At 43.1% G+C, this 18,728-nt stretch overlaps 1 protein-coding gene across 3 annotated transcripts in view; it reads right to left on the bottom strand.

Moving 5' to 3' along the window:
• msi2b (musashi RNA-binding protein 2b) overlaps window positions 1-18,728 on the bottom strand; it is a 237,082-nt gene that overhangs the window by 21,369 nt on the left and 196,985 nt on the right. The gene's annotated exons all lie outside the window — the stretch shown is intronic.

The raw sequence follows: 18,728 nt of genomic DNA on the forward strand, positions 1-18,728 counted from the left end.
ACACATCACTTCCTGCACATAGATGAATACATGGCAGAGCTGCAGGAGAATGTTGATACCAGTGCTCTGCTACAGGCGAAAACTACCGCCCAGGGGAACAGGGGCTCATGTCAGAGCTGCGTCTATCAACACACTCTCACAGAACCCACTTTGATATTCCAAACCGACACACACAGAACCAGAAAGGTGGATAGCTCATTGAATATTATGAAGACAATATACAGAGGAGAAATATATATATATATATATATATATATATATCAGTACTGCTACTTCATATATCAGAGTAAGAGAATATGTCAAGAAAATGACTCAAGTAATAGATTAACTCACCAAAAATACTTGTTCCAGTAAAATTTAAGATTGTATGTATGTTAAACTACAACAAATATTATTGGACTACCAGTTTTGGAGGGGTTCATGTGGTCATCGGCCCAGGGTTTGGACATAGCTCCTTTTTATTTCATGTCAACGAAGCTGTAACTTTTTAGGAGTTTTTTAGGAGTTTTACAATGGCAAATGCTACATATCATTGTACGAGCAGACTTGAAAATAGGGTTGCTCTAAAAATTTCTAACTAGTTTCTTTCCAACTGCAAATGCACATATGGATGTATAATTTTCACATTGATAAAGCACAAGGGATTCAATGGCAACTCCTACGGCAACTAACACTCTGTGGTTATCACGCTGAGAAGGTAAGATGAAACACAATCATACAGTAAAAGTTATAAAAATATATTATGTTATTCATCTAGTGTGTTGTGCTGCCAAAAGAATATAATCACCAAAGACTTGCAAGGCTCACAGTGTATGGGCACTGCACCCTATGCCATGAGGTATGCAACCAGAAACATAATTGCCTTCAAGCTAACAAAAGAACGCAAGCTTAGCTGACTTGTATCTTACTGAAAATGTCTGAGGTTATAGGGGTGGAACTTATTTGAATAGAGAAAGAATAAAAATACAGTGCACAGCAGGGTATAGTCTAGAGTGTAAAGATTACAGATCAATAAAAAAAGGCTTTTCAGTACAATACTGCTGCTACCTACAGTAAAAGTTTAAAAGAAAAATCTCACTGTAATTGACAAAATCTGCATGACTCTTTTTTGCATTACACACTGCTATAGAACCCATTCCTTTTTTCCCATTAATCATTATCCTATATCTCTTATCACTGATTTCAAACAATGCATGGTGTATTGTTTGCATGGAGGTACGCAACAATGAAGGGGTAAATAAAATCATGGGTAAGCTAATTATAATCATAAGGCAAATATCCTCATTTTCCCATAAAAACACTCTATATTCATATAACTTGCATCAGACTGATACTAATTAATATGATGTGTACTTCAAAGTTATATCTTCTGAATTTACATTACATCATACTGTACATTCATGTCAGCTAAAAAGGTACGTAAATACTGTTCTGCAAATAAGAAGGTAGGTAAACTGTGCTTAACTGGGTTTGATTTGATTTGATTGATTTGATTGACTTTATTGTCCAGCTCAGTGGAAATTTGTCTTAGTACAAGTACAACAAGAGTACATACATTACGCATAGCACAACACGCCATTAAAACATACAAATATACGACATACAATAGTGCAAATGGGCAGGTAGCAGCATATAGGTTATATAAATAATACCAGAGAGCAAATCTTATAAAATACAAGTGTTCCCTGATACAGTCATTCTGTGTTCAATGCCTGTATGGCATAGGGAATAAAAGACTTCTTGTATATGTTCCGGCTGGCCCTTGGGACCCTGAATCGTCGGCCAGATGGGAGCAGCTCGAGTGTAGTGGATGTGAGGTATCTGCAGTTATATGTTTAGCCTTCCTGTGTACAGCACTGTTTTTGTGACTTGCCAATCACCTTCCCTGCAATGTTAACAATTTGGCCTTCACTAAGTCCCTGTATTATACGAGTGAAGGAAGTGGCTCTGGGGGCGACTGTATCACAGCTTTGGGGGAAAGATGATAGCCACTTCACAGCTGCATAGACATGGATATAGTAGTCCTAGATAATATTGTTGCATTTTGATAAGGAGCACTCCCAATTACTGTAAAGGTTTGTATGGACCAGATTTGGACATTTTAATGCATTTTAATGCATGGAGCAAAGTATTCCACAAACATGTATTTGTTTGTTCAGCTGCTCAGGTGGAAGATATACAGTAGGAACAAACAGCCCCCACAGTCAGACAGAGATATTTGTTTGATGGTTTGTCATTCAGAAGAGATTTCTGCTTAAGTGTCAGCTTATGTGAAGATTGAGCAAGGCTCTCATGCTCCTTTCAAAACATTATTCTCATGTAAACATTCACTCCAACATTGAATTTTTCAAGCTTCAAGCGTGATGCTCTAAATCTCAGTGGTAGATCTGTCCAAATTGACGGTTTAAGATATTCTAATGAACGAAAGCCCTTAATACCATGCAAGTATAAATCCTGCTTCTTTGTATCTTAAGGGTCCAGCGTTAGAATTATTTCAACAAATGTCAGCCCAATAATCAGTCTGTAATTAAGCCAATGGAGTATCTGTGAGCTGTAATTACATTGTTGGTCTTAATGAACACAGTAAGGAGAGGTGTCTGACAGAGGCTAGTCCATGCCCAGGGCCTGGGCTCTACTCTCAAACACAGGAATGGCATGTCATTAGTGGTGGTGATGAGATTCCTCACTCTGGCCTCAACACCCTCGCTGCCTAATCAACCCCCTAAAATTATCTCCACAGGAAATGCTTTGCTGACCAGCAAAAATGATCTCCAAATTCCCTCAATTAGATTTATTCTTGTTTCTTTTTAAGCTGAATGTATGTGTTTACGTGTGTGTGTGTTTTCTGTTTCGGCTATGTTGTGGAGACTGTGGTTTAGACATTAGAAAATGGCACAGGACACCCCAGAGGACTATTTTTTGAATGCGGTGGAGGTGAGAGGACCACCAACCGGTGACCTATTTTCTGAGACAGCCTTATACTGCTATTCCACGAAGAGGGGCTCGCACAAAAGGCTGATGAGACAGAGGGAGGGAGGGAGGGAGGGAGGGGAGAGGGCAGGGTCAGATGAGCTGCAGCCAAAGAGAAAAACACATAGCTTTTCATCAGCCGGCTGAGAAGGAGGTAATTCACAACTCTGCCGACACAATGTGAGCATGAATGTGTGTGTTGGGTGTGAGATGCCGTCATGCTGGGACTGTGAGGCAGGTGAAGAAGGGAAAGAAATGCCACTTCCCCCAACTATCAAACAGCTCAGGAGAGAATAAAAGGGCTGAGGCGGCATGGTGACGGCAGAAAAGGAATCCAAACATACGACAAGGCAACAACTAAAATCAGCCCCATTTATGCTACTGCAGTCACACCCCTTCACAAACTGATTCCAACAGCTCATCTGATATTCTCCGCCTCTCTTTAATGTTTCCACAAAAACACAAATCAGCTCTGACGCTATGCTAATGATGGCCATGCACCCCTGCATTTCCACTTACAGTGTCCCCACGGTTGCTGTGCGGAACAGTGTTTCATGCAACTCTCTCTACCTCTTTTTCCCTTTCTCTCTCTCTCTTCCTAAGTGCTGAATCTATCTTCCCCTCCCTGCCATTGTCATGACACCCCCAATAGACCCACTGGCTTGGAAGTTAGTTGCGGGCAAAGTTGTGGCGAGAGATTAACTTTGCAGGATTAGGTGGGTTAATTAATAGATGGCTGCTGCTCATTGTTTTGTGCTCACGCTGTAAGAAGCCACCCAAGAGAAGCGCTGCAGCATTAAATCAATTTCATGGCCCTTTTATTACTGAGGAGATAAAGCCAATATTTAGCTTTCAATTCTTCACAATTATTGGGCCCCTGCTTTGCCACTTGAGTGGCTGCGCTTGGCTGGGGACAAGGACACATCTGTTTATGGGCTGTGGAGGCCCGGGGGCCTTGGTGTCCGGACTCTGGGGAACTGTCCTCAGCTCTCTCCTCAAGCCTGTAGCACAGAAATTCAGCCTTCTTCAGGAGTACACAGAGAAAGAAAGAAAGACGAAACCTGTAGAAGACGAGCATTGTAGCACACGCAACAGACATTTCATCCTCTATGCAAGCAAAAGAATGCAATCTTTTGTATTTTCTCAGTACAAATTCAATAAAAATATTTATATTCACAACTAATACAGCTCTAAATTTCAACAGAAAAAGATGCCTCCTATTTCCAGTGTGAGGTTATTCTTAGCGGTGGTTGTCTACCCCCCAAGCTGAGAGCTGTGAATGAATCTCTCTTCTATATTTAGCCTGGCTGACCCACAGCTCTGTGTGATGTCATAACGCTTGATTTGTGATCCATACATCTCCCATGTCAATATTTACGAATACTTGCAATGCAACAGGGAATTTATGTAACTATCCCTACCTTAGCCAAAGTTGTTTTACTTGCCTAACCTTAACTGTCAGCTAACCTTTTCATGTGCCAAACAGGTGAAAATAGCATGTCCAATTTCTGGTATTGTGGTGAAGCAACAAACTCTTCACATAAATTGTGTCACAACATGTAATCTGCATTTCAGAGATAACCATATCACATAACCACGACATTGTGACAATTTATCTAAACAATTAAACATTCATTGTAGCGAGGTAACCATTTACATTGTGACAACCGAAAAGTGAAATACCAAGATCTGTAGCTACGGTATAACTTGGTAATATTGTCAGGTGGTAGTCTCCATATCCTGACAATGTAATAGGGATGGAACTTTCATCATATACTAGGAATTTGGTTTGCAGACAGTGCTGTCTTAAGTTGTTAAGTTGTGTAAATTTGGTGTGACATCCTCCACACATTTTCCTGTCCTACATGCAATCACTGCAAACTGCCTAACTTCCTCCTTGATGATCTTTTCAAATATTTTCATCACAAGTGATGTGAGGACTACTGACCTAAAAATGTTTAACACCTTGGGATTCCTATTCTTAGCCACAGCGACAACTGTGACATCTTTCCAGAGCCGTGGTACCTTCTGCAGTTGAAGGGACTGCATAAAAAAACAAAGTAGAAAATGGCGACAAGTTGTTCTGCACAGGTCTTAAATAGCTGGACCCAAATACTGTCCGGTCCTGAACTCTGACATTAGTCTGAAAAACTACATTAGCTGTTCAAATTACCTTTGCTTTTTCTTGGATCTCATTTACTTATATTGTAAAGTCATGATAATCATTTGGACAAAGTGTCCAGTTCATCAGCCAGCTGTTACTTACAATTAAAACCATCAAGGTGAATCCCCTTATTGCCTTTTCATGTGACCCAATCATCAGTTTCATCCCATTCCAATCACTTCCTACATTGTTACTTCTAAACCTATTCTCAATTTTCCTGTACCTCAGCTTGGCCTTTTTTTTTATGTCAGACATCAATTCTTTATTTTTTCTCACTGCAAAGCCATCAACATCATTAAAAGCCTAAATCCTTCCCTCTCTCTATTATAAAACCATTGTCTTTCACTCACTGTCACTCATTTACTCTCACCCACCTTAAATCTGATCTTCCTATTGCTGCATTTTTTTTTTTATCTGAGTGACACGCATTCTTTACCAAACATTTCCTCCGATCTGTTTTTTTGCACGTCGCCCTCCAACGCCACAGACTCTGATTTCCATTCTTCAGAAAACGTCACAACGATAAGTCGCAGTATGCATCAATAAGGTCACAGTTATGTCCCGGCACTTTCACATCAGCCTGACTGATGTAAATGTAATCTGTATTGTTCTTGGGCTCAAACTGCCAGCAGCAGTTCACCCATCATGACATGGAGCTCCACAGAGCCACTCATTACAACTATAAGAAAAGTGCAAACTAGTTCAGAAGAGGAGTTCAGCGACAGCTAATACTGGAGGAGCTATGCATCAGGTATATTTTAATGGCTCTGAAAATAAAACGATTAACATTTAATATACTAAGAATAATATTATTAATATTAATATTAATACTGTAATATCAGTAGAATAGTGTAGCATCAAAGCATTGTTTTGATAACCAGATAATTCTACCATCATATTTTGACAACAAGGCTTTCTTTTAGAATAAGACCAGCCTTGAAGGCACTAGAACACTAATCAGCCAGTAAGGAGGGTGGAACTAGCAACGCACTGCGAACTAGCAATGGAGGTAGCATGCTACCACCTGGTCATTTTTGGTGCCAGGTGATGTCACCACCTGTTGTACTCTATAGAGGGTGACATCACCTGGCACCAAAGATCAGCCAATAGCAGAGGGCAATTGCAATCGCATGTTTACAACCATGAGATGGCAGCAAATCCACAAAAGTGGTCTACGGTTTAGTTGCGTATAGGGTCTACCTTAATGAACTGAATTATATTAAGCTAGCTAGCACGCCAACAGTAGAGATGGGTTAGCAGCCAGCAAACTAATTAAAACAAATTGGGTTTTAGCTTGGCATCAAAGAAAGCCAGCAAGACATGATTGATAACAAATAAATCAGACATTCCCAGATATACAAAAAAAAGTACATGCAGAATTGCCTTTCCAGTGGCATTAAATAGTTTTGCCAGCTGGGATGTCAAATCTTTGATTTTCAATATCTCAGCTCAACTCCAAGCTCACGATTTGGCAGGGCGACCTGACTGTTGACCAAAGCATGCAAACAGCTGGCCCTAGCTGTCCTTTTAATTGGGTTTGGTTGTATTTTACTCCCTCTATATGTTGGGTAGTTTATAGAGTCATTCTATAAGCCATAAAAAGATCTGACCAAATCCAAATTCAATGTGAAAAATGTGGAAAAATGGGGGAAATCATACAGGAGGCGCACACTTTTCATGGCACTGTATCTCAATAAGGAGGAAAAGCCTGCAGCAGTGGGGATAAGTCTGTTGATAAGTCGTAGCAGATGTTATAAAGCACTGAAGCACGCTGCCTCCATCTCACAGGAGGAGGGAGGTACACTGGGGGAGACAGAAAACTGACTCCACTTCACATTCCCCTTCATCAATACCCTTTGATAAGATATAGAGAAACAAATAGAAACAAATAAACAGAGAAAAACAAAGCGACAAAAGGGGACAGCCATCTAGGAAGACATCTTTTCATCTCCAGACTGACAAGTGTCCCATTGTAGTCATCCTTCAACACTACTTTGTTGTTGTTGAAAGCAACTCTTGGTTGTTGTTATCAAAGGCATGAATCACAGAGCTGCAGACAGCCAGGTGGCTTTCATATGAACTGCTGCACACATGCTCATGTCTTACCTCGCCTCTGATTGCATTCATGCTTCTGATCAATGGAGACCAACACACAGAGGTTTCCCTCACATAAATACATAGAGTCCAGTGGGAGGGAGAGGGAGAAGAGAGAGAGAGAGAGAGGGGAGGGAGAGAGAGAGAGAGAGAGAGAGAGAGAGAGAGAGAGAGAGACAGAGTATGTAGTGTAATGTGAATGGGCAGATGGTGAGCAGTGCGGTTGTACATTAATAAAATATATGAATGCAAAGAGATCTACAGTAGTATTCCACTTAACCTAAACTAGAGACTACTATTGTAAAAATGAAATGCCAAGAAAATAACAAAAAAGTCTTTGGAGCTACCCTGCTAATGAATTTGTGACAATCTGTCCAGACGACTAAAGATTTAAATTTTTATATCATACTAGTAGTAATACTAGTGAAACTTAAATCAAAAAACTCCCTTTAGCTGTAGTAGAAGGTGCCATTAAAGGAAAACAACTGCAACTGCTTTGAACAGAACTACTGTATATGACAACTCTCTTGGCCAAGGTATTAACGCAGATAGCCAATAAAGCTACTGTTCAACATCATATTCCAACAGCATCAATCAGTTGCTGTAGAATTATGCACTGACATGTTGGTTATCATAACATTTGTAGCTGTTGTCAGCTAGCCTGAAACCATGAGGATTTGCTCAACTGGAGTCATTTATCACATTTCCATAACAATTCATCAACAGCTGCTGCATGGCCCTACCTCAGCAACACATCGGCAGCTGTGTCATGCCAGCCAGTGATAGCCAGAATAAGCCTGGAAGTTAAGGGATTTGCCTTGAAAATAAAAGCCTAAAATGTATTGAGTACCTCAGGTGTGTGTGGCCTCAGTTTAAAATTGTTGGTAATGTTCCAAGTACAGGAGGTACCAGATAAGGCCAACATGTGCAAACACTTTGGCCATCCATCACCATGCCCCTCAACCCCTATACAGCAGGCTTACAGACTTGTCAATTATTGCTTGTTGATGTGATCATATCTGCCTATGAAGGTGCACAGTGTGTATGTGTGTGTGTGTAGGTCTGTTTGTTTGTGTGTGTGTGTGTTTGTGAGAGCACCTTAGTGTCTGCCCCTTAGCCTGAGCAGTGGTTCTTTTTGCCAGAGGCAAAGGTTTCAGTTTGTAATGAAACCATTTGGTACACTGATCCTTTGCCATTAAGACTTCATGGCTTCTGATTTGGGAGAGGGAAAGTCAATTACAGGAATGGAGTGAGCGCAGAGCTCAGCAAAGCCTGGCTTTATGGTGGTAATTGCACACGTATCATATACCTTTGAACACAATGATTAAGCCAGGAGAAATATTTGGTAAAATACCAACTGGGAAACTTCTCAGAAGGAGTTTCTCTGTTCCCTCATGAGCCATAATCATGTATTAAAACCAATTTGACAGACCAAGCTGCAATATTTTAACCACTCCAACAAACAGTCCTTTCAGAAATTAGCTAGTAAAGGGATGTAACTCAAGCAAGATGATACACAAGGCCAGCACACGTTACTTTGGCATTACTACTCTAATGTGATACTTTACTGATCCCTGTAGGGAAGTTCTCTCTTTACTTGCCCCTCTCCTCAGGGAGGTCAGAGGTCAGGCTCAGCTACAGAGCCTGGTAGGCATTCAGTGTCTTGCTCAAGGACACTTCAGCAGGGTGGATGCTCTCAGATGAAGGAGCTCGACCAAGGGCCTTCCAGTGTATGGCATCTTGCTGCACAATACTACAGTAAATAGGGCTGAGAAGTGATATGTTTTTATCAATGCCAATTCCTTAATAATTCCTTCTTAACAATCTGATTCCTTAAAGATTCCCTTACTGGTTTCTTTCTTCTGTAACTAAACTGAATGAAATTCTACTACCAATCCCAAGAATTAGAATGAATAAATAAATATAATTAACTGTTCATACAGTATCATACTTTCTATTACTCACAATAAGTAACTCCAGCCTCTGAAACTGCACACACATCACACAACTGTACACCGTCTGAGTGCCTGTGAGGTTGCGATGTGGCGTAGTGAGCTCAGGAGAAGCAGAGTGTCTTTCACTTCAGTTCTCTGTGACATGGGAGCAGTTTCCCTGTAGCTGATGTGCATAGCAGCATAGCGACAAAGAGGACAAACTAGACTCTTTATCGAAGTGTAGCCACACTTTCGATCTCTTCTTTCTACTCTTTGCTATGCTCGCTCTGCCACTGTGCACTTCAGCTACAAGGAAACTGCTCTTATGCTGCTGAACTGAACTGAACCGAACACGCTCTGCTCACTGCTCACTATGCCTCTCAGTCACCCACACACACACATAGCAGAAGAGGGAGGAATGGAGAGTGAGACAATTAAATAATGAATTCAAAATCACACACTTTGTTCCATTCAAAAAAAAATAATACAAATTGTAAATTGATCAGAATTAAATAAGGCAAACCTGTTTCAGTCCGGTTGGTTCTGGAAACACTGAAACCGGTTTGTCAGTGGTTCCTAATCCCTAATAGCGAGGCAGTTTACAATGGTGACTTAAATAGAGAGAGACAATTTACAATTTCGCATTTGGCAGACGCTCTTATCCAAAGCGACGTACACATGAGATTTTAATACAACACAAGCAAGGTTCTAGTCAGGAGAGAACAACAAGAGTAAGTGCCATAAAGCTAAGTTCTGGTCCAACAGGACATAGGTGCTATGAGGCAGCGCATAGAGGCAATGCATAGAGTGCATAGAGGCAGATAAAGAGTTTTTCTTTTTTTTTGGTTACACAATCCATCAGGTGAGAAGGTGTTCACTAAAGAGCTGGGTCTTTAGCCTTTTCTTAAGATTGAGAAGGACTCTGCGGATCGAATGGAGTTTGGTAACTCGTTCCACCACCGAGGAACCACAGAAGAGAAGAGTCTGGCTAGAGACTTAGGGCCTTGCTGAGGTGGCAGCACCAGGCGCCGTTCCTTGGCAGAGCGTAGTGAGCGGGAGGGAGCGTAGACCTGAATGAGGGAGTTCAGGTAGGTCGGAGCCATTTTGGTTGCTGCTTTGTAGGCGAGCATCAAGGACTTGAACTTGATGCGGGCAGCAACTGGGAGCCAGTGGAGGGATATGAACAGCGCAGTGACATGTGCTCTTTTGGGCTGGTTGAAGACCAGATGCGGCGCCACATTCTGGATCATCTGCAGAGGTTTGAGCGTACATGCCGGGAGCCCTACCAGTAAGGAGTTGCAGTAGTCAAGGCGTGATATTATAAGCGCCTGTACTAGGAATTGTGCTGCATGCTCAGACAGGTAGGGTCTGATCTTCCTGATGTTGTACAGGGCAAATCGGCATGACCGAGCAACAGAAGCCACATGCTCCTTAAAGATTAGTTGGTCATCAATCATGACACCCAAGTTTCTGGCAGACTTTGCGGGAATGAGCTGAGCTGATTCAAGCTGGATACTGATCTGTTGTTGTACTGGGACTGGCTGGGATGACAAGGAGCTCAGTCTTTGACAGGTTCAGCTCAAGGTGGCGTTCCTTCATCCATGCCGAGATATCGGCGAGGCATGCCGATATCCGTGCCGAGACTGTGGGGTCGTCTGGCGGGAACGATAGGAGGATCTGAGTATCGTCAGCATATGAATGGTATGAGAAGCCATGTGAGTGGATGACTGCACCAAGTGAGGTGGTGTATATTGAAAAGAGAAGGGGTCCAAGCACTGACCCTTGAGGTACCCCTGTGGACAAGCAGTGGGATTTAGACACTTCCCCTCTCCAAGACACTTTGAAGGATCTCCCTGAGAGGTAGGACTCAAACCAGCAGAGAGCAGATCCTGAGAAGCCAAGCTCAGCGAGTGTGGAGAGGAGGATTAGGTGGTTAACCGTGTCAAAGCAGCCGATAGGTCAAGTAAAATTAGAACAGAGGACTGACCGGCAGCTCTAGCTGATCGCAGTGTTTCCACTACAGACAAGAGTGCAGTCTCGGTAGAGTGTCCGCGTTTGAAGCCAGATTGGTTAGGATCATACAGGTTGTTCTCAGAAAGGAATTCAGAGACTTGATTAAAGACTGTGGACTCAAGTGTCTTGGAAAGGAAGGTGAGGAGTGAAACCGGCCTGTAATTTTCAACCTGAGATGGGTTGAGTGTAGACAGACAGACAGAGAGGGTACAGAGATGTCTGACCTTGCATTGGTGCTTATGTAATGGTCTGCTTCAGTACATTTAACTGTGGAGCTCCTTTCCAACCCAGGATCAGCAAAGGCAACATGTCTCTGCAGTCCTATCTGGTCTGGCATCAGGTCTGACACTCAGAGAGTATTAAGGGGTCCAGTGAGCTCCTAGTGAATCAGTTGTTATGACCCTGCCTGTGTGTTCCCCCTGGAGCCAATCATATTAATTAGACTAGACTACCTAAGCCTCCTCTCATTAGTGTCCAAGTAAACAGCCTTAATTTTTTATGCATTTTAATGCCCGTCTCCCAGTGTTGAGGGTGGTGATGGAGGAGATGGAAGAATGATGAAGGGGGGTAATTTGAGATTTGCTGAAATGAAAGTGGCCGCATTAAGTGTCGTTTCACCATCCAAGTTCAAATCTGTGTGTTTGTGTGAATTTGTATCTGTGAGTGCCCCCCCCCCAAAAAAAAATAAAACCTGTAATATTGACTTGAACTTGCAACAATGATCAATTTTAAATGACAATTCAAATGCCAAATGTATGAATACAGGCTCCAGCATACATAAACCAGAGTAGAGGTTAATTATGTTTCAGCAGGCTGCAGCACACTCCACAATCCCCTTAAATTTTAAACACTCACACACACACACACACACACACACACACACACACACACACACACGCGTGCAACAACAATAATAATATGCATTGCAGACATAATTTCCTGAAGATGATTTTGTGGCCTACTTGAAGCAACTGACGACCTCATTTTATCTTAGCCAACTCTGTGCAATGACTAAACTTACTCAAACTAGCACTGCTCTGGGTAGCAGGGGGTAAGTGGGGTAAAACAGTGCACTACTCACTTCCAAAAATAGCACTACAACACTGGCTGCTGCTGTTTACAAGAGCCAAAGCCAATGTATCCATGTGAAGTAGAGGTATGCAGAGGGCTGTGTGCTATGTTAATGTGTGTACATATGTGTATGCGTGTGTGTGTGTGTGTGTGTGTGTTTGCGTATGTATGTCCACTCACTAGGGGAAAGAGTGGCTGAGAGCTACTGGAGAGCTATTAGCACAGACCGCAGGAGGGAGGGATGGAGGGATGGAGGGAAGGGAGGAGGCAGCTGGGTAAAGGCCCAGCAAGAACCGTACTTGCTGGGCCTGGAGCTCTTAAACAGTGGGTGGCATCAAAACAACAGTCAGTAGACACAGGGCATAGACTCTTAGACACACATCCTCTGCCTTCCTCCATGTCTCTGCTCCTCTCTTTTCTCCTCCTGGTCTCCAGTGGCGTCCAGAGGTGGCAGCCATATACGAGGGAGGGCAGCTCAAGTTCCATTTCCAGACCAGCAGCTCAATAGTCAAGACATAATGAGCTTTAGCGTTGCCACTCTGCCTGTTACAGCAGCTCATCTTCCCCACCACAGGCACCGAGACTCTGGGCTCCATGGTGGGCTGTTTGCTTGCTTGGATGTGTGTGTGTGGACCTGTCTGCTGCTCCTAGGGTGAGTTAAGACTTGGGCAAATGAGCTGAGTCTCCTCTTCAAGTTTCAGGACAAAGCCAGCCTTACAGCGCTGCCTGTGTCACAGCGCAAGAGCTAGTCATGCACAGACAGGTGCTCACGCACCCGGGGAGGCACACGTGCATGTGCATGTGACTTGACTTGCACATGTGAACCCGCACACAGACACACACACATGCTGCACCTACATAGGAAAATAAAAGCAAAACAACAAACAATAATAGACAAAACCACTGAGACTCCTGTGAAGGGGCACAGTGGTGGAGGGCTGCTATATTCCCACCTGTTGAATCCATCCAATGCCTCTTTTCCATATCCAGGCACATACAGCCGACAGTGTCTCTCTGAGAGCAAAGCACAGATCAGATTTAATGGAGAACAGAGCTGATCTGGGAGCAGTCTTTCTCTGTGACTACACACGTAGAACTAGACAGGGCGTGACATACAGTGCTGTCCACTGACGTCAGAGCAGCACACTCACTGCTGTCACTGGGAACAGAGTCATGGCCTGGGGAGCTCAGCGAGTCTGTGTATGTGTGATGGTGTGTGTGTGTGTGCGATGGTGTGTGTGTGTGTGTGTGTGTGTGTGTGTGTGCACAGTGGGCATGGCTGTGGAGGCACTGAGTCACAGACGACGACAGGAGAGCAGAGAGAGGCCCCTGGTAAGTCCCTCCACCTCCGCCCCTTTCACTTCATACACAGCTTTGCAAAGTCTTTGTATGAATGTGTCAAATCTGTGCCTGTGTGTGTGTGCAAGTGTGTGAGAGAAGGAAGCGTTGTATGAGTGTGTGCATGGTTGTTCAAGTGTATGTGATCACGACGCTCCTCGTCAGGCCCTATTTTAAGGCCTGTGACTCATGGAGGGCCCCGGCCTCCACAGGCCCATTGGGCTAATGATCAGCCTTGGCAATTAAAGCCAATCTGTGAGTCAGTGTGGCATCAGGAGGGCCATCTGCTTCCAGCCCTGTAGCACTCACTCTGGCCTGTGGGACCACTTGCTGGGGTCACAGCTCACCCAGTTTGTAGAGAGACGGTCACAGGATCTAAAGAACAATCTGCTGTGTAACTCTAATTCAATTGAAACCAGCTCTACTAATAGAGCTATTCTGTGTGCCACTGCTACTTCTCATGAGCGCAGGAAAAATAATAAACAATGGGATCTGTCATATGGAGCGCATTACTATGTTGCAGACACCCACAACTCATAGGTCAACACCTCACCAGCCTCTTTCCTGCTCAGGCCAACTTTTCTTCCACCTGATCCAGCACAGCAGCCAAAAAGAGGGGCAAACTATGGATTGAAATGGGATATTTATACTAGTGTAGCAGACACAGTGTTAAAGATATAGTGTCTGATCACCCAGAGAGTTGTGGACCTGCTGATGATGGCTGGGCTTGGCTTGCCAAACTGCATTATCATCTACACAGGAATTAATGAACTATGGTCTGGAAGGAGAGAGTGTCTGGCTCACTCAACAGAATGGTTCAGAAGGCCTCCTCCACACGTCAAACAGTTGGATCCTGGACTCTAGACTTTAATCTTGACTCTATCCAAAAGGTGAATGCTTGACTCTCATGACTGTACCATTGAGCAAAGTGTTTACATGGCACAACACACTACCCTGGACTTGACTGTCTCTAAGACAATGTCCACTTATACAAGAAGGAATAAAAGGTGTTCATTTTTACCAAGACCTTAAGGGACAGACCATCTCCTGTAGGAAGTCCAGACCAGCCCATTCTCCACCAAGACCTCATAGATCTACAGACAGGATGCCCCTGAACACCCAAGCCTTGGTCACAGCACAGCCAACATACTTTATGTACACTGGACCACCAATCTAGCAAAGGTTGCCTCAGTTTTAAAACTTCAAAACTCTTTAGTCCACGCCAGCACCTTTTCATCCCCCAGCAACAGACCCTCCGCTGTAGGGGCTAAATCCTGGGAGGCTGCGTTATGCTTTGACTGTGAAAGGTGTTTCGGGGCCGTGCCCTGAAGTGACCTCAGTGGTATTTATCATATGCTTGGTTGGCTCTGCCCCTGTTTTATGGTGTTTTATGGGGGCATGCAACCCTCAGTAGCAGTCACTATCATATTCAATGCACAGGTCAGCAGCTCTCTATCCCTATATCCCACTTGCTGAGAGGACAGCTGCTCCCTGTCCCTTTGTATCCTTTGTTTGGAGGACAGCATCCTCCTATCCTCCATATATCCTACTGCTTTCTATGCTGATAGGGTATCATATCCATTTTTCATTTGACCCCATGCGGAACGGACATGCACCCTTCTTTCCCTCTGACTCTAATTGCATAGGGCAGCATGCACGTTCACCAGCTCCTCGTAAATGGTCTATGCCAAGCCACATGATTGTCCACAAAGACAGAGAGCAGTATCCCAATCCATAACCCTCCACCTGTCACTCTATACCTCTTATCCAAGGAGGACAATGTATACCACCGCTGTCAAATAAAAAAAACAAAAAACAAAAACAAACTTAACTCTTAAGTTTGCTCCATACTAAATTAATAAACAAATCAATTCTCAAGTGGGATTAACAATTTATCCGCTGGTAGTGTTGACTTTTTAATGCAATTTTGTAATGTTAACATAAACTTGAGGAATGAATTATGAATTATGAAGAATATAAACTCTTGACTCTTGAAGCTCTTCCTCTAAATGTTTTTCACCAGCAGAGTACAGAGTTACCTGATCATGGTGCTGGGAGTGGCTGTCATTCTTGGAAAAGATTTTATGTTGTGTTATTTGGGATTTCACCTCATCTAAATCGATTTTATTTTTCCCACGTTGCAAGACATGGGCATCAGGAGCCAAATTCAAGTCAGTCAAGCCAGTGCTCTCTCATCTCGTATTGAGTGATGCTCGCTTGCCCAGGGTTACAGTCTTGCTAATGAGTGTAAGCTTTGCAACTGCAGTGGCTAATCTGTGCGTGCAGGTTACAGTACTTTTGTTAAAACTACATTGAGCCAGCAAAGCAGTTTTGCGTTAACAGGTTTGAAATTTTGGGAAATGCTAATGAAACACTTTGGCAAATAGGCTACTATGTTATGATACTCATGCATAAATTTGTATAGCAATGCCCAAATGGCTAAAATATCTATATTTGATGAGGCACAATTATGGTCCATGAGAATAAATATGAATGGCATAAAATAATGTATTACATCACACAGGCAATTTATAATTGAACACTTTTTCACCATTAATCTAAGTTCATGTTTTGGGGATCACAGTTCAAACTGGCAATGGGGATTTTAATGGCAAAAGGCGCTAAGCAACAATTTTCTGAAGGTTGGCTCTTTTGGATTTTTTCCATAGAAAGAGATATGGGAACAGAAAGTTATGATAATGACTTGGAGCATTTTAAGTGCACTTTGGAGGCACTGGAAGCTATGTGCTAAATCCATATCAATTATAAGTTTCTGAGGAGTATTTTTTCAAGAATTAAAGCACCTAAATTGAAAAGTACACACAGTATAAGTTTGTTTCTTTGCATATCCCTTTGAGACAAACATAAAGGTATGCATTTGACCAGAAGGACAATTCAACAAGGACGGGCATACTGGTCATTATGGCAGTCGAACCTATCATCTTCCGGATATGGGACTGTCTCTCGCCCTACCAGGCCACCCTGCAGGTGTTCATATTCAGCAGCACCAGAGGCTGAGGAATCCAAAATCACCTGCTGGGCCGAGTCCTGTTTACATCCACACAGGAGGAGAAAGACACTCCATGCCGATTTAAGGCTTTTGAAATTTCATTTTCTGTCGCTTAGGTATGATGGAGTGTGCTGTTTAGTCTCAGGGACTGTTGGTGGAGGTGGAGATATGGAGGGATGGAGGCTACCACAGTGCTATCCCACACATCTTATCTGCCGAGAAAACACATCTGACACAGCTGATGCGTGTGACAAGAGAAGGATGTGGTGACGAGACATGAAAAACAGACGGAAAAACCCACCCACCAGCCACCACAAACCTTACCTAACACTGCACACACAGTGATAATTATTATGTGCATGAGAAAGAGAGAAAAATGTGTATGTGTATGTGTTTTCTGTTAGCAGTAACTGCAGCAAATGACATTTTTTTTAATAAACAGCCGGGATAGTTTAGCTTTGAGTGTTAACCTGACTCCCCTCTACTGCCCCCAAAACCTTCCACCCCTCTGTCCTTACTGTACCCTTGCTGCACTTGCCACTGCCCTCTCCTCTCCTTAATCATTCCTTCCCTCCATCCTTTCTCTACTTAAGAGACTGACTCACTGGACCTGAATTGCTGTTTGTCTGTCATGACATCTGGGGTAGCTGGATGACTGAGTGCTATGTCTCTCTCTCTCTCTCTCTCTCTCTCCCTCTCTCTCTCTCCCCTGATGGGACCCCTCTAACATCTTCATTCCTAGTTTTTCAGTGTAGCATAATGACCTCCTAGTAGCAGCCCTAATGGAGCCATAATGGTCATTTATGCCAGGGGAGGCTCAGAGGGCACGGCTGTGGAGGCAGGGAGTCACAGAGGAAGACAGGAGAGCAGAGAGAAGCTCCTGGTAAAGTCCCTCCACCTACAGCCTTTCCCTTCATGCACAGCTGCTGAAACTGAGTCTTTGTATGAATATGGCAATCTTGAGTGTGTGTGTGTGTCTGTGCAACTGTGGATGTATGCGTACATTACTAGCTGACAATAGACTGTACTGTATGAATGTATGAGGGGTGTATCCCTTCTATTAATGTTCCCTTCTACAGCTTAGTCACATCCCTGACTTGTCTACAGTTTACGTATGCACACTACCATTTTCCATCCTCTTTCCTCATCAACTTTAGCTGCCACAACTTTGCTATTGTGATGGATATACTGCTCTTTTTATTTCTAGCCATATGCATTTTAACATGACGGCTTTTAACACTACATTCTTAGCTTATGGTTATCTTAAAAAACACCATAAGACTAGAATTCAACAAACTCTAAGGCCCTGATCACACAGGACGCTTCTTTGGAATCGCCTTCACCCTTTTTTCAGTTATTTTGATGGTCTGGTCGAGTCAGGTGTGTGTCTCCTCCAAACTTGGCGCCTCACGCTTTGGACGTGGTTTTTGGACATTCCCCTGGGCACGCCAAGTTGGAAATAGCCATGCTGGGCGTTACATCAATGTCACACAGAGAAACAATTGCTTGGAGGGAAGTAACCATCCTCTTACAGTTTCCCCGGTGAGTAACATTACTTTAGCTACATCATCTGTTTTCAGAATGGGCTCCTCATGCTTTTCTTAAAGAGCATACAGAGCAATTCCTTACTTTCTCTTGTCCATTTTTATTTTCAACTTTATCATTTAGCTAACCCTAATTAGACTGTTGCATAGCAAGAATAATGTACGCTCCTGCTCTCTCACAGCTGTGCGTTGCTCTGCTTTGCATAGAAAGTCAATGAAAAGAGGGCACCGGAGTGAGATGTATGCAACTTTGCTGTAGGTGGCACAAATTGAGGAACAAGCATTTGCTCAAGTTGCAAATTTTTCAACTTAAGCGAGAAATGTGTCTGATGCAGTAAAGTGAAAGCCAAACAGCTTCAAGCAGATGAGATGAATACCTCACTCCCGTCACCAAAGACTGCCACTGGTTACCCATTAATGATCGCAATCCAGGCAAGGATCATAATTTCAATAACACTAAAGAATTTTCCTTTCTACAGCTGAGATTCTAGAAAATGTTCCAATTCTTCTCTTTTGAAGGTATCTGAAAATCAACACTCCCTTTGACTGTGAGGTCCCTTTGTGCCTCATTTTACTTCAAAGGTACATTT

This window comes from Centroberyx affinis, unplaced genomic scaffold (genome assembly GCF_046629955.1).
Source record: "Centroberyx affinis isolate AG114_WGS23_722 - 3 ecotype Tasmania unplaced genomic scaffold, CSIRO-AGI_Caff_v1 ptg003475l_1, whole genome shotgun sequence".
Taxonomy (NCBI): Eukaryota; Metazoa; Chordata; class Actinopteri; order Beryciformes; family Berycidae; genus Centroberyx; species Centroberyx affinis.